Source organism: Lynx rufus, unplaced genomic scaffold, assembly GCF_022079265.1.
Source record: "Lynx rufus isolate CCGP_SWC_20201006 ecotype Redwood Valley unplaced genomic scaffold, mLynRuf1.p SCAF_16, whole genome shotgun sequence".
NCBI lineage: Eukaryota > Metazoa > Chordata > Mammalia > Carnivora > Felidae > Lynx > Lynx rufus.
The window spans coordinates 1,851,270-1,866,555 of record NW_025814830.1 but is presented as its reverse complement, the minus strand read 5'-3'; the positions used below and the strand labels follow the sequence as shown (position 1 = coordinate 1,866,555).

The following is a 15,286-nucleotide window of genomic DNA, read 5'->3' as shown; positions in this document are numbered from 1 at the left end:
AGCCACCCAGGCACCCTGATCTGTTTTTCTTTCTTAGTTTATCTTCTGAAACACCCAGTTCAAGTGTGATTAGAAATGGTAACACAGACAACCAGGTCTCATTTGTCATCTCAGAGGGAAAGCTTCCAATATTTCACTATTAACATGCCTTGTGTTGGGAATGTTTTAAAACCCTTTATCTAATTAAGAAACTTTCCTTCAATTCCTAGTTTTCCAAGATTTTTTCACACATGAGTAAGTGTTGAATTTTATCAAAGATGTTTTTCTGCCTCTATTCTGATGATCATATAGTCTTCTTTTCTGTTAATGTAATGGATTACATTATTGCCTTTGAAATGTTAAACCATTCTTTTATTCCTAAAATAAATCCAACTAGTTTGTGAAAAACGAAAGAAGTCTGAGTTGAGTGAGCAGAACTGGATGTAAGTAAATTCTGAAATGGTGGCCTGGACAGGTTGAAGTAGAAAGGGTTTGTCCTAATTCCAGATTACCTTTCATACTCATAAACAAGAGAAGCTTCTCTTTTATGGGTTTAATCAAAGTCAAGCATTTAATTCCTCTTTCCCAGAAAACCTGTATGACATTACAAATAGTTACTAGTCCTGGAAAACATGAAAAATGGTCACCTGTGGGGATGAGCTCTGAGCAATCACGAAAGGATGGGCAGTGTTAGAACAAAGTTCCACATCAATCCAGCCCACCCATCAACTTCTTTACAGAAAAGATAAAGGGGCCTTGAGGGGTATCATCTACTTATTTGGAGATATCAGCTCACTACTCGGTAATTTAAAAACTGACTTAAGGGAAGAAGAGAACTGTTGAATATTAAATTAGCACACTAAAGTAGGTTTAAGGTAGTGTTAAAAGATTATCAACATCCTTAACGGATGTGTAATGAAATACTATAAAGTTATTTACCAGACATCCAAGAATACTTCGAATATATGATAGAGTAGAAAGCATGTAAAACTCATAATCTGAACGATAAAATTAAGAGGTAAAATAATCTGGAAATTAAAAAGCTATCCAATGGATTATGATATTAAAGATAAAGAGGATACATCAAATTTAGAAAAGAATGCCATGAGCCATAAAAAAAGGGGGAGAGAAACAGTACTGTTAATGATGGCCACTGTAAAAAGCACCATGTGATTACAGAAAGTCTTCCCCATTGACTGACTGAGCTAGGCCTCTGCCCTCTAGATGAGTAGGGGTTGCAAATGGCATTATCTTCTGATGCAATACTTAGAAAGTGCAGATGCCTCAAACACCAGGTGTCACAACTCGCAATCTCTCCTGCATAACTGGAACAATTCACCACATTTTATAGTAATGAGGTCATAGGGCCACAAATCAGTACGTCACAACGTAACATCCCATACCCAATCAATTCAGTTCTCACCAGAGTTTGGGTCCTGTGCTTTGGCCCAGACCACTACGTGTTTTGTTCTCTGTATAAGTCTCTCTGTGTCCTTGTTTTTCTTCTGTCCTTTGGTCCATTTCCGTTTCCCTCCCTCGCTATTCCTCCTCCAACCGTGTGACCCCACTCTGCTGCAGCCTCTGTTTCAATCCCCGCCGTTCTTTCTCCCCACACCTTCTGATGACCCTCTAACTCCGAAGATTTCTGCGTCTTTCCCCGCCGTGTGTGTCCCCTCTTTGCCCTCCCTGTGGCGGGGCGAACGGCCTGCATCCCCCTCACTAGTGACGACTGGGCCCGACACAGTTGGGGGATGGGGTCGGGGGGAGACTCGGGAATCACAGAAAGGTTCTGAGCAGGAACGTAACCGGCAGGGATATCGGGGTCTGCAGAACCACGGGCAGAAAGGCTGGGCTCGAATCAGCCTCGGAGCGATTTACGCCGGAAACGACGGCAGACCCCCGGAACCCGCCCCGAGCGAAAGGACTCGGAACGTCTTACAGCCACGCCGCAAGAGGGGAGAGGCAGGAGACGGTTCAAGAACTTTACCTTACCAGCCGACCCCGAAACCTGGGGTGGAGGCGGGCACTAGAGAGCGCGACCGCTGGTGTGAACCAGAAAACTGGAGACTCACTCACCCGAGAGCGCACGTTGCTCTGCTGGATCAGCTTCCGGGGCTGCAGAAAATCGCGCAGGCGCATTCGTGGCGAGGCGGTGCCAAGGCAGGTAAAGGACGTGTTGGTTGGGGGCGGGGCCTGGGCGCGCAGGGTTCTACCCCGTTTGCCAATCTCTTGGTAACGTCTGCCAGTCTGTTTGTCCTTCCTTCCTGTCTGGCGTTTTCTGGTTCTGCTTTTGATCCCCTCCAGACCCGCTGGTGTCCTTTGGAGCCAGGCTGGGTACAACCTCAGGGAACGGTAGGCCGCTTGTGTTGGGAGCGGCGGTATTTGACACGCTGAGCCCGGTGCCCGGGGAAACGTCTGTAGCGAGCAGTGGAGACGCGCGTCCAGCGGCAGGCGGAGCAGTGCGGGAACCTGGGGTCGGGGGTCCTCATGGGACGATTGAGACCCGGACGTGACAGCTCCTTTAATGAAGCAAAAGCCGGGGTGGTCAGTGTCGGTGATGGACGCTAAATGCAAAAACTCTTCTCTGGGGAATGTGCAGTTTGGTATTAGCTCCCATCAAAGCTTTTCCCTGAATTGTCACTTCTAATTAGCTGGACTGTGTTCCCTGACCTTCCCCTCTGGGCCCTGGACGGTGGGGGATGAAGGCTGGCATGTTCCTTTAAAGGAACAAACATTTCTGCCTCTATGGGAGTTCATTAATTTAATCTCTGTTTTTAAATTTGATATTCGAATCCACACCTCTCGAGAGGAAGTATAAATCCAAACGCCTTTGAGACCTACCAGATGGCACATGTATTTGCTTAAGCCCTTATTGCTAAATATCATCGCAATTGCATTTTTAATAATCTTTCTTCTCAGTTATTTGGAAGGCTATTTTTTCCTTGAAAATTAGATTCTTAAAAATGTATTTATCTTGAGAGAAAGCACAGGAGGGAGTGCAAGCGGGGAGAAGCAGAGAGCTAGATCTACAATCCCAAGGAGGCTCTGAGCAGAGCCCTCTGTCCCCGCCCCCCCCCCAACTCTGGGCTGGATATCACAAAACCTGAGATCCTGAGCCACAACCAAGAGTCTGAGGCTTAGCCAGCTGAGTCACCCAGGCACCCCGAATATTAGATATTTCAACTGATCTTTTCGTTTTCTGTTTCTGAATGCTTGGTGCCCAGTGCAGATGATGAAGCTTCCTAAAGGTGTACTCTTTCAGAGATACTTAACTTTTCCTAGTACTGATGAAATACTGGTTTTGAAATATTTCCAGAGACACGTGATAAGGATGTCTGTTCTTTATGTGAATAATACAAGCAAATTGTAAAACTAGTTTTTCACATTTTCAGTAGCATCATATCCACTCTTAATAATTTTTAACAGGAAATATGCAAGTTAGTAGCTCTTCTGTTTCCTGTGGAAGTTCTGAAGGAGTTGATGGCTGGATTTGCTTTTCACATCCTATTATGTGACCGCCCCCTCCAGTGCTTAAATCTCTGCAAGGAGTGAATGAACACATGACTACACATTGTTCAACAGTTTACAATAATTTATAGGTATCTTGTCATTTTAGAGGATTGAGTATTCCTTCTGCAGCGTGCAGAGACGACCCTGGACACAATAAGGTCAGGGCTCCAGAGAACAAAAGGGCTGATTATTTAAAAAAAAAAAAAAATGGAGGGGCGCCTGGGTGGCGCAGTCGGTTAAGCATCCGACTTCAGCCAGGTCATGATTTCGCAGTCCATGAGTTCGAGCCCCGCGTCAGGCTCTGGGCTGATGGCTCAGAGCCTGGAGCCTGTTTCTGATTCTGTGTCTCCCTCTCTCTCTGCCCCTCCCCCGTTCATGCTCTGTCTCTCTCTGTCCCAAAAATAAATAAAAACGTTGAAAAAAAAATTTAATAAAAAAAATGGAGTGATTAGAGCACAGGGATTCAGCACCCACCAACTGAGGTTTTTAGAAAGAGCCAAATGACATGAAAAGGTGGAAGAGAGAGCCTAAAACGATACAAAGGCGTTTACCAAGACAAGGATGCCTTGGGTAGACCTCACCTCCAGAAAAAATCTGGATATGTTGTTCCTCTGAATGTGCTGGACCCACTGCTTATATCTTAAGAGCTTGAAAATTATGCAGTTCCTGGTTCAGATCATGAATTCCAATATCGGCAGGAGGGAAGGTTAAAAGTAGGGCAAGTGGTGATTGTGAGATACTGTTATTCAGAATCCCCAAACTTCTTAAAAAACTTTTTTTAATTATTTTTTTAAGTTTATTTATTTTTGACAGACACAGGCTGCGAGCATGAGCCGGGGAGGGGCAGAGAGAGAGAGAGAGAGAGAGAGAGAGAGAGAGAGAGAGAGAGAGAGAGGAGTGACAGAATCTGAAGCTGTCAGCACAGAGCCTGACGCGGGGCTCGAACTCACAAACTGTGATATCATGACCTGGGCTGAAGTCGGAGGCTTAACTGACTGAGCCACCCAGGTGCCCCTCCAGTCAAAGTTCTTTGTGATGTTTTCACTGTTCCTAGTCAGTCCCAGGAAGAGACAAAGTGGTATTTACCATCACACTTAGGATTAAGCAGCTGGTTGGTAGAGATGCATGCAGAGCTTTTATTTTAAGTTCTATCATCTTGGAGTTCCTGGGGCCAATCTTGATGTCCTGAAGACACACAAGAAGCAGGTGATGCCAATGGATACATCACTGGCCACTGTGAACATACAAAACAAATTTGCATATGGGGCACCAGGGTGGCTCCATGGGTTGAGCATCTGACTTCTCTTCAGGTCATGATCTCGCAGTTCGTGAGTTCCAGCCCCACATCAGGCACTGTGCTGACAGCTCAGAGCCTGAACCCTGCTTTGGAATTTGTGTCTCTTCCTCTTTCTCTGCCCTTCCCCCATTTGCATCTGTCTCTCTCCAAAATGAATAAAAGCATTAAAAAAACAAGTTAGCATAAAAACTCAATGAGGACGTTTCACACATAAAGCTATCGCTGAATGACTTCTTTAAAGATGATGAGCCAGTGGTTGGCTACAGTCAGGTGCTCGACAAGCAGGTCTTAGGAAGGAATTTAACCATTTTAATTATTATTTACCATACAGACTTCTCTTTGTTTGACCTTTGTCTCACTGTAGGATGTGAAGAATAAGACCATTTATTGTCATTTTGAAAGGAATTCCCATTCCCCAAATACCAAGTGTTAATGATGTTATCCCCACTTTAGTTTTTGCTGGTTATTAACTTTTCTTACGCACTTTGGCATACTTTTGACTCTTTACCTTCACTGATCTAATAGTCTGTTCAAAAATAAACATCTCAGAAGGATAACTGTAGTCATTTTGGGTTTTCCTTTTTTTTTTTTTTTAGAGCTTTTTGTGGCTATTCTTACTATTCTCTGAGATTTTTGCAGCAACATTGCTAGTTTGAAAAACTGATGGTATCTCTTATCAGGATCAAATTAAATTAATAAATTAGCTAAAGGAGAATTGACCTTTTTATAATATTGAGTTTTTCTACCCAGGAACGTGATGTAATTTACATTCATTTCTACCTTCATATATTTCAGGAATGTTTTTTTTTCCCTATAGGCTTTACAAATTTTTGTTAGATTCATTCCTGGTTAGATTATTTCATTTTATGATTTTAAAGTTATTTGTTTGTTTGTTTTAGAGAGTGAGGGAGAAGGGCAGAAGGAGGGAGAGAGAGAATCCCATCAGGCTCCAGGCTCAGCACAGAACAAGGCACAAGGCTAAATCCCTTGACCCTGGGATCACAACCTGCACTGAAATCAAGAGTTGGACGCTTAACCGACTGAGCACCACATGTGCCCCTATTTCATTTTATGTTACAATTTTGTAACTGCATGACCCTCCTACTATATGTCATAAACGATTATTTGTTGTACATAGGCTACCGTACAAACATATCCTATGTACAGGGACACCTGGGTGACTCAGTTGGTGGAGCCTGCCACTCTTGACCTCAAGATCATGACCTGAGCCCCGTGTTAGGTGTAGAGATTTCTAAAAATGAAATCTTAAAAATACTACCCTATTGGGGCACCTGGGTGGCTCAGTCGGGTGGGCATCCAACTTTGGCTCAGGTCGTGCTCTCGCGGTTGGTGAGTTCGAGGCCTATGTCAGGCTCTGTGCTGACAGCTCGGAGCCTATAGTCAGTCTGCTTTGGATTCTCTGTCTCCCTCTCTCTCTGCCGCTCCCCCTCTCACACTCTGTCTCTCTCTCAAAAATAAATAAACATTTAAATATTAAAAAAAAATACCCTATGCAAAAAGACGTTATTGTTTTTGAATGTCAGTATCCTGTCTTGTTAGCTTATGGAATTATTTTTTGTCGTAGATTTTCTAGTTCCTTTGTGTTCCCAGACATAAACTTTTATCATCTGAAAAACATACTTCTATGTCTTTGTTTCTAATTTCTATGCCATTTTACATTGCCCTGGCTAACCTCCAACACAATGAGAAATGAATACAACAGGTGATCATGTGCTTTTTTTAGTGTGGTTTTCTGGCCTTAGTGGAGTATCTCTAGCACTTCCCTATGAACAAGAAGAAGATTTTGTTTTGCCAAGTTGGGAAAGATCCAAAAGAAATTCCTAATTTCAAGTGCTTTGACTTAACATCCTTAGATGTTGTATTCTTCCAAATAATGTTTTTGTAACTATGAGTAAGATTTCTGATTTCTCTTCAAAAATATGAAGTATATTAATTTCCTAACAGTGACTCATTCATGAATGGGAGACACAAATTTCTTGGCTCATTATAATTCTTTATTCCTCTTCAGGGGTTTTGGCTGTTTATCGTCCATGGTACCATCTGTAGGGAGAGATGACATCTTTCTATAGTATTCTTTTTAGTACAAACTTTAGGATGTTTTAGTCTCAGAGTGTCATTTGAAGTATAAAGATAATTTGGAAATTTTACTTCCACTCTAATGCTCTTGAATTCAGTAAGCAGCATTAGCACGTCTTCTATTTAAAGAAATGGAAGAATCTGGTGGCTTATCTGATCCTAGTGCTTTTTTTTTTTTTTTTTTTTGTCAGGGACTGATAAATGAAAAAAAGACGACTTCCTCTTCTCTATGAATATTGGTCTGTTTGGACTGCCTATCTTAAGTCAATTTTGGTAAAATGTATTTTCTGAGAAAATGTCCACTTTATATAGGCTTTCTAGTTTTTTTTGAATTGCAGAGGTGCACAAATGATTTTTAATCTCATTTGTTCACCAAGCTCTTTATTTGCATTTATTGAAAATTTTAAAAACAGAAAATCCTTCTTGGGTCCTTTGGAGGATTCTTTCTCTCTGCCCATAAGTTAAATGGTGGTGGTGGTGCTCGGGTCTGGGGAGTAACAAAGGATTAGACTGGGGTCAGAGAAATCCTCAGGGAAGCACAGAATCCAATGAGGCTCATGTGCTTCTCGTCTGGTCTTTCAGGGCTCATCCCTTGGCATTTCCTCCTGCCATGTGACACCCTGTCTGCTTCCAGGAATAATGGAAGAATCTCTCTAAAACACTCCAACGGTCCCTTTGGACCTGCTCACTGCAAACTTCTAATAGATCCTGGTAATTAAAGAGTTTTTCAGAACTGTTCTCAGTTCCCCAAGTGTTGAACTATCATTGCCACTACAGCTGACATGATGATGGCAATTCTTTGGAGAGGTGAGGTCACAGAATCACTAACCTCTATCTCAGGGTTTGGCTCCCTCCCTCCCACACATGCTTTGCCTGCTACTTTACACCCAGCTTCCAGTCCTGGCAACAGGAAGGAGTCTGTGAGTATCTTCTAGTTTAGTGTGAGACCACAGTCTCTCAGGTTGGGAGATGCAGCAGGAATCTGGGTAGGTGAGCATGTCTGGGAAAAGAATCTTCCGGCACAGGCTGAGCTTGTGAGAGAGACTGCTCAATCAGTGCATGAGTGCTGCTAACGAAATTTAATAAAATCCCCATTAACGGGGTTCTTGGTGTTTGATCCAAGTGCCATCAGAGTCTGAATTTAAGATACGTCAAGATGGTAATTTCAGGGAGCACCGGGGTGGCTCAGTCGTTTAAGCATCCACTCTCGACCTCAACTCAGGTCTTGATCTCAGGGATGTGAGTTCTAACTCCACACTGGGCATGGACAGTCTATTTAGAAAAAAAAAAATTATACTTTCAGAATTAAGCAGCTATTCAATACCGTGAGGAAGAGTCAGAGAGACATTTTTAGAAGCAATATTGTGAGCACTGTAAAGGCATGTACATATGATAAGGTGTATGATGGAACTAACTGAAAAACCTGATTCACAGCAGAAACAGCGTGTCTAATGGGAATTGCTGAAATTTATTCTTCTGTAGTTTGAGTGTGATGTGCTTAATAGAGACAGTAAATGTGTCTCTACTGAAAACCTCTGTGCAATATTGATCTGTGAGACAATCTTCCTTCCTGAAATTAGGAAAGGTCCTTTAAGATAAGGTTATCAACTATAGAGTGATTCAAGGGGAGAAAATGAAGGACTTTATATTTTAATTTTAAAATAATAAATTAATTAAAAAATATAATCACATCAAGAAAAAAAGACAATTTTAAGCTACATTTCTTCTGGTTTAAAATTATTTCAACAGTATTCCCAGCTCACTACTCACCTCTCTTGCTTTTCAACTCATTAAATGCCCAAGACTCCAAGTCTACAAATCCATTTTGCAGGTTTCTATTGTATTTGAATAGCTTTTCTAAATCAAATATCAATTCGAGTTTCAATTTGTGTATTCTAAAATAACAAATATACAGTGATGTGATCTTTAAGTATGATTAATTTATTTTCTTCCCTAATAAGCTTTATCACTATGTGATGTTTCATGTCCCATACGTTAGCACACAGTGCAGTTCCGCACAATAATTTCTGTTATGGATGCCATTGTCCTTTTGGTCCAGGCAAAAAAATGAAATGACTTCTGCTGTCATCCTAACAGTTGTCTACATTAAATAAATCAGACTGGCTCATATAAAATTATTCAGTGCATGTAAAATTTATTAAAGCTTTCAATCTTCATTCCTTAGTTACATTAGTTATAAAGAATACTTAAAACTGGGAAATGATCAAACCAGGTTTAGAAAGTAAAATAAATTTAAAATATGAGGTGTGTATGTGTGTGTGTGTGTGTGTGTGTGTGTGTGTGTGCATGTATCCATGACGAGGTTCCTGGCAGAGTATAGAGCAGAAGAAAGCATTTATGCCATGGCAACTAGGCCACCAAGGTTCAAATCCTGATTCTACTGCTATTTACATGAGTCATTTAACTTCCTGCGGTTAAATTCTCCTCGTCTATAGAATGAAGGTAATGTTAATTCCTAACTCATAGAGTTGTGAATATTATATAAGTTACAATAGGGAAAGCGTTAATAACAGACTCACACATTGTAAGTGCTATAAAGAGACACACATGTACCTTGGGAAATCTCTTAACAAAAGACAATATAGTTTAGATGTTCATTCTCAGGGGAAATGAAATGTAAGTGCAGATTTTGTTTTCCAGGAAAATGTAGGCCGAAACTCATGTTTTCATGCAGAACTTGCTGCCTGTGATTTTAAATATTGAATTCTAGACAATGACAGAATGGCCTCGGTGGATGTGACTATAGCAATGATCTTCCTATCCCGGGAGTCATTGGAATTCTGGGCAATTTCTGACTCTTCTGTCATTAGACGTCCTTTTCAAGGGATGCAAGCCGAGATCCATGAATTTGATTCTCAGGAACCTGTCTGTAGCCAACTCCTTGGTCATTCTTTCCAGAGGAATCCCAGAGACCATGATAGCTTTAGGACTGAAACATTTCACTAATTATTATGGATGCTATGTTCTTTTACATGTTCACAGAGTGACCAGAGGTATGTCCATTTGTTCCACCTGCCCCTTGAGGGTCTTCCAAGCTATCCCAACCAACCCTGGGAACTCTAGGTGGATAGAGCTTAAAGTAAAAACTCCGAAATACATTGGCGCCTCCAGTATCCTGTGTGGGGTGTTCTGCATGTTCATAAACATGTTTTTTACTATTTATATGGCTGGTAAATGGAACAACAAAACTGCTACCAAAAAAAAGTGGTTTGGGACATTGTTCTGCTTCACAGTGTAGCGACAAGATCACAGGCTCATTATATGCAGCAATGACATCTTTCTTTGACATTTTGTGTTTGGGATTCATGACCTTGGCCACCAGCTCCATGGTTTTTCTCCCTCACAGGTACAAGCAGACGGTCCAATGCATCCATAGGAACACTCTCTCCCCCAGACCCATCTGTGAGACCATGAGACCAGAGCCACCGAAAGCACCCTTATTTTGGTGACCACCATTGTATCGTTTTATGCCGTTTTGTCCATCATTCAAGTTTACTTGGATCTCCTTGATAATTCTAGTTGGTAGCTGGTGAATGTCACTGGACTAATCACTACATATTTTTCAACTATTAGCCGTTTTGTTCTCATGAATCATGACCCAAGCATATTCAGACTGTACCATGTCTGCTGTGGAAGAAATCTAGAATTCCCTCATCCCATCAGGGAAATATGAATTGTCTTCCACCTACCTGTTCAGTCATAGATGCACTGAGACCTCAAAGAATGTTAAGAACAATGAGCCAATTTCATTGCATAGACAGGGGTAAATGAGACACACTGACACTAACCTAATATGAAATGGTAAAGAGCGTGGTACATGAAATCATCTGTAATTAATATCGATGTACTTCTATAGTTGTATTATTATTGGTCACAGAAGGATAGATTCCATAAAACACTCCTGAAATACTGTGAACATACTGGAATTATGTTTCAATGTGTAACTTTAAAATTGAGATATTAAACTTTCCCAAGATGTACTTGAGAATGCAATTGTAAAGCCTGATTTGTCACGCAAATGGCCTTGGGTGAAGGTGGCAGGAGGAGGGGGGGCAGGTTTTATTTATTGCTGGCTTTGGAGGCTATGCTATGAATATTATGCCTCATATCTAAGAGAAATTGGGGATGTTTGAAAATGTGGTAACGCTTAAGGAGCAAGAGGAGTGCATGAAAATATTTTCTGGTCAACATCTGAAGAGTAAACTGCAGGGGACGAAGAGGAACAAGGGGGAAGTGTCAGCTGAATTTTACAAAAGGAGCAGGTGGGAAGGAGCCAGTGAACAGATTGGTATGTGGGAAAAGACTAAATGGACTTTTGAGATGTTTAGAAGGTAGACTGTACTGTGTTAAATCTTGATGGCAGTTGGCTGTGTTGGCAATAAAGAGATTTCAAGACGGATTTCTGCTTTTCCAACTTGAGGATACAAGAGGTTATGGAGGACCCTTTCATCAAGCTTGGTGCTAGAGAGAACTAGCAATTTGAAGCGGGAGTGATAGGGAAAAATTATGTTAGAAGATGGCCGACAGGACTGGTGGGAGAATTTCAGTCGCTGCCCGAAGACTCCCCTTCTGGGTTCTTTTTCCTACCCTGCTTGCCGCGCACCAAATTACTACTAATGCAGAAGTAACAGACTATAAATTTTTCCCCATCCTTGTGCTCGGGGCTCAGATCTCTGGAGAGTGATCTCCTCTGAGCCCGCCAGTGTGAAATAAACCTCCTGCCTTCCAATTTCTTCAAGTGCTGCTTGATTCTTCACCGGGTGATCCAGACCAAGTTCCGTGACAGGAGTATAGGAACGTATTTTAACATGGGGTAGTACTGCTTTTGAAATCACCCCCAAGGCAACATGGACACCATTGAAAGGAAAAGAAAAGATATAACTGAAACATAGAACGACTTTTGCGGGGCCTGGCTGGCTCAGTCAGTAGAGCATGTGTCTCTTAATCTCTGGATAGTGACTTTGAGTCCCATATTGGGTATCAAGACTGCTTAAAAATAGAAAATTTTAAAAAAGAAATACTTTAGGGGCACCTGGGTGGCTCAGTTGCTTGGACTTCTGACTTCATGTTGGGTCATTAACTCGCGGTTTGTTGAGTTCCCCCACAGAAGTTCAAAATGGGGGACTGGACACCTTTGAAAGACCAACTACATGATTGGATGGAAACACTCAGCACCCCAGCCTCTGGGGAGAGGAACGAGTCTGCCTGGAGATTGAGTTCAGGGCCAATGACTTAAGTGAAGCCCTGATTAAACTCCTGGAGAAGCTCCTGGGAGCTTCGTGGTGGGGGAAAAGCTACTGTATGGGCAGTCCTCCCAAACCCTGCCCTATGGATGCCTTCATCTGGCTCTTTACTGCTATCCTTTACAATAAAATGTGAAGTGACAAAACCAAAACAATTTAGTAACGAGTTTGCTGTCTTTTATTCCAGGGAAGACAACCCTTGATTTGGGGAGGACAGAGCCTCCCATGCAGGGAGTGGAGTGCTCTTCCTGATGGATCTGGGGCAAGATTGAGTTTTAGAAGAGGCAGTGCAGAAACAGGGCATGATTGGCTAGGAGGTCGGGGATTTCCTTGGAAGACCAGGAGGTGCTGAATACAGGGTAAGATCGGCTACCTGGAGCTGCACTGGAGGACTGTGATTGGTGTATGTTTGGTTTCTTTGCTGGATGTCTCACATAAGAGCGGGCTGATTTAGGTTTAGATTTGTGACGTGGGTCAGGCCACTAATGTGGCCTACAATTTTTTAGGTCCCAATATAGAAGTTAATTATCAACGATTATCATACATATAGCACTTTCCGAGTTCTGTGAGTCATCCCAGCAAATATTGAAGCAGAGGGAACCTTGGAGGAAACCTTAAATTTTTAGCTGGCTGGAGATGCGTGGGAGGTTTGGGAATGCTTGACTCATGACTGGTGTCTGAAGTGGGGGCACTCCCGGGAACAACTTTGCCCTTAACTTGTGGGGTCTGTACTAAGACCAAATAAAGTCAAATTACATTGCATCACCAGACACTGAGTTGGTATCAGAGATTTGGTGACAGGCTGCAGGAGTTCTGTTCAGGTTTGGCCATTATGTCCCCTAGATATGTCCCCATTTTTTTAAAAACATTATTTCCTTACTCTTAACATTGTCACTATAAGATCCCCCAGGCTCATCTTGTATTTTCCCTGCTCCTGCCATAGAATCAGCCATAATTACAAGGAGCATTTTTTTTTTTTTTTTTAGAGAATAGTGTTACAAACCAAGATGTGGGTGCTGGGTGTTCTCCTTGCTACTGGGATGTCATTGCTCTTACGTTCTCAGAGTAGACCAACCTGGGAATTACCTGTCCTCACACAGATCTATAGTTTTCTCTTTGCCATTTTATTTACTTATCCACAGCTAACTCTGTGCTCATACTGATGTAGATGACTCAGATCCCATACTTCAGGATTCATTTTCACCTTTCCCCTAGGTTCTTTGTCCCTGTCTTTATTTATCAAGTACTACGGCATCATACGCCTTTGAAGAGTTTTCCATCTATTCCTCCACGTTCCCGTGCTCTCTGCACACTGCCTATAACCCCCTCCCTCTGGCCTCATTTGGACCCTGCTGGATCACTCGTCTATAACCTCCCAACTCTGCCCCGTTCACTTGGACCTGAGGTGGCAATGCCCACAGCAGTTTAAGATATTGCATGTGACAAATATCATCCTTGGGGGTTGTTGAAAGAATGGAAGAAGTAAAAAAGGTGGCAAGTGCCCCCCATTTTCAGGCATCCAAGGTCAGGAGATGCCTGTATTCTTCCAACATATGAGCACATTGTTGAGATATACATGTGCATGCAGACTCTTTGAATGTAATTACATACAAGGAACTGGGAATGTGGGAGTACGGGTGTGTGTAAACATATGTGCTTGTATTTCACGTGTGTGCATGAGTGTGAGTTGGTATGGAGTGTATGTTGAGAGTGTGAGGGTATATGGCTGTGCATTTAAGATTATGTTGTGTATATGCACATGTATTTGCATCTATGTGTAATGTTTATATGTGTGTGTTTGTGAACTAGGGGATGTCCACCATCATGGTCCTAGTGTCTGACTTGGAAACAGGGAGTATTTGATTACATATTTGTTTGTAGTGAAAACAAGGGATTAATTAGGATTTTCATGTTATTCTGGTGAATGTACCTCTTTATGATATTGAAATAGTTCTCATTATCCCTGGTCATATTATTTGTTCTTGAAATTACTTTCATCTTAATATAGCCACTATATTCATTATAGCGTTTCCATTTATCTTTGGTCTAGGATTTTATTTTGTGTTCTTAGTTTATGAAGTGAATTTCTCTTAGGATACATTGTGTTGCCTGTCTTTAAAAAGTCCAATTGTCAGGGGCACCTGGTTGGCTCACATGGTTATTGGTGTAAGACTCTGCATTTCATTCAGGTCACGGTCTCACGGCTCTTGAAATGGAGCCCCATGATGGACCTACACTGACAGCACAGAACCTGCTTGAGATTATCACTCTCCCTCACTCTCAAAAGAAATAAAAAAACAAAAAAACAACAAAAAAAAATCCAGTGACAATGTTTGCTTGTCAATGGGGCCTTTAGACGATTTCCTTTTACACACATATAGATGTAAATTATTTTCCTCTTGCTTTTATAATGTCTCCTTTCCTCTGTTCCCTGTCTGTCTTCTTTGAAATGACTGAATTTTTACAAATGATTTTATTTTAAATCCATTTCTTTGGTTCACAGGTGTTAGCTGTAACTATTGTTTTTTGTTTGCTTTAAGGGTTATCCTGTACAGCTTACCAGTCTACCTTCACGTTGAGTCTATACTTTCTTCATATAGAGCATCTGACCCTTCCTTTCCACATGGACTTCCATCTCTAAATTCCTGCCCTGTGTAACCTTTAGTGTAGGTTTCTTTTCCAAACGCTATACACATATATGCTAGGCTGTTAGTGTCTTACACAGTCCACTATATTTTAAAGAGGCTTAAAAATAGGAAAGACAGGTTTTATTTACTCATATAATTACTACTTCTAGTGCTCCTAATTCCTTTGTGTAGATCAGGACTCTGCCACCTATAGAACATGAGCCAAGTACAGCTTACCGTCTGTTTTTATGTGAAGTGTAACTGGAATGCAGCCACACTCATATTTAGGTACTTTTGACCCAATGAGGACATACTGGAAGAGCGATAACAGAAACAGCATGGCCTACAAAGAATAAAATATCTACTATATGTTCCTTACATAAAAATTTGCCGATCTTGCACATAGAGTCCCATTCTCATTACATTTCAGTTAGTATAAAATTGGGACATAAAACGTACTGAAAGGTCAATCTTATAGTCAAAATATTAGGCAATGGTAACACAAGATTGCT

At 41.6% G+C, this 15,286-nt stretch overlaps 1 protein-coding gene across 1 annotated transcript in view; it reads left to right on the top strand.

Annotated features, from left to right (window-relative positions):
- The window catches only part of LOC124510813 (zinc finger protein 160-like), a 339,108-nt gene that overhangs the window by 104,541 nt on the left and 219,281 nt on the right, over window positions 1-15,286 (top strand). The gene's annotated exons all lie outside the window — the stretch shown is intronic.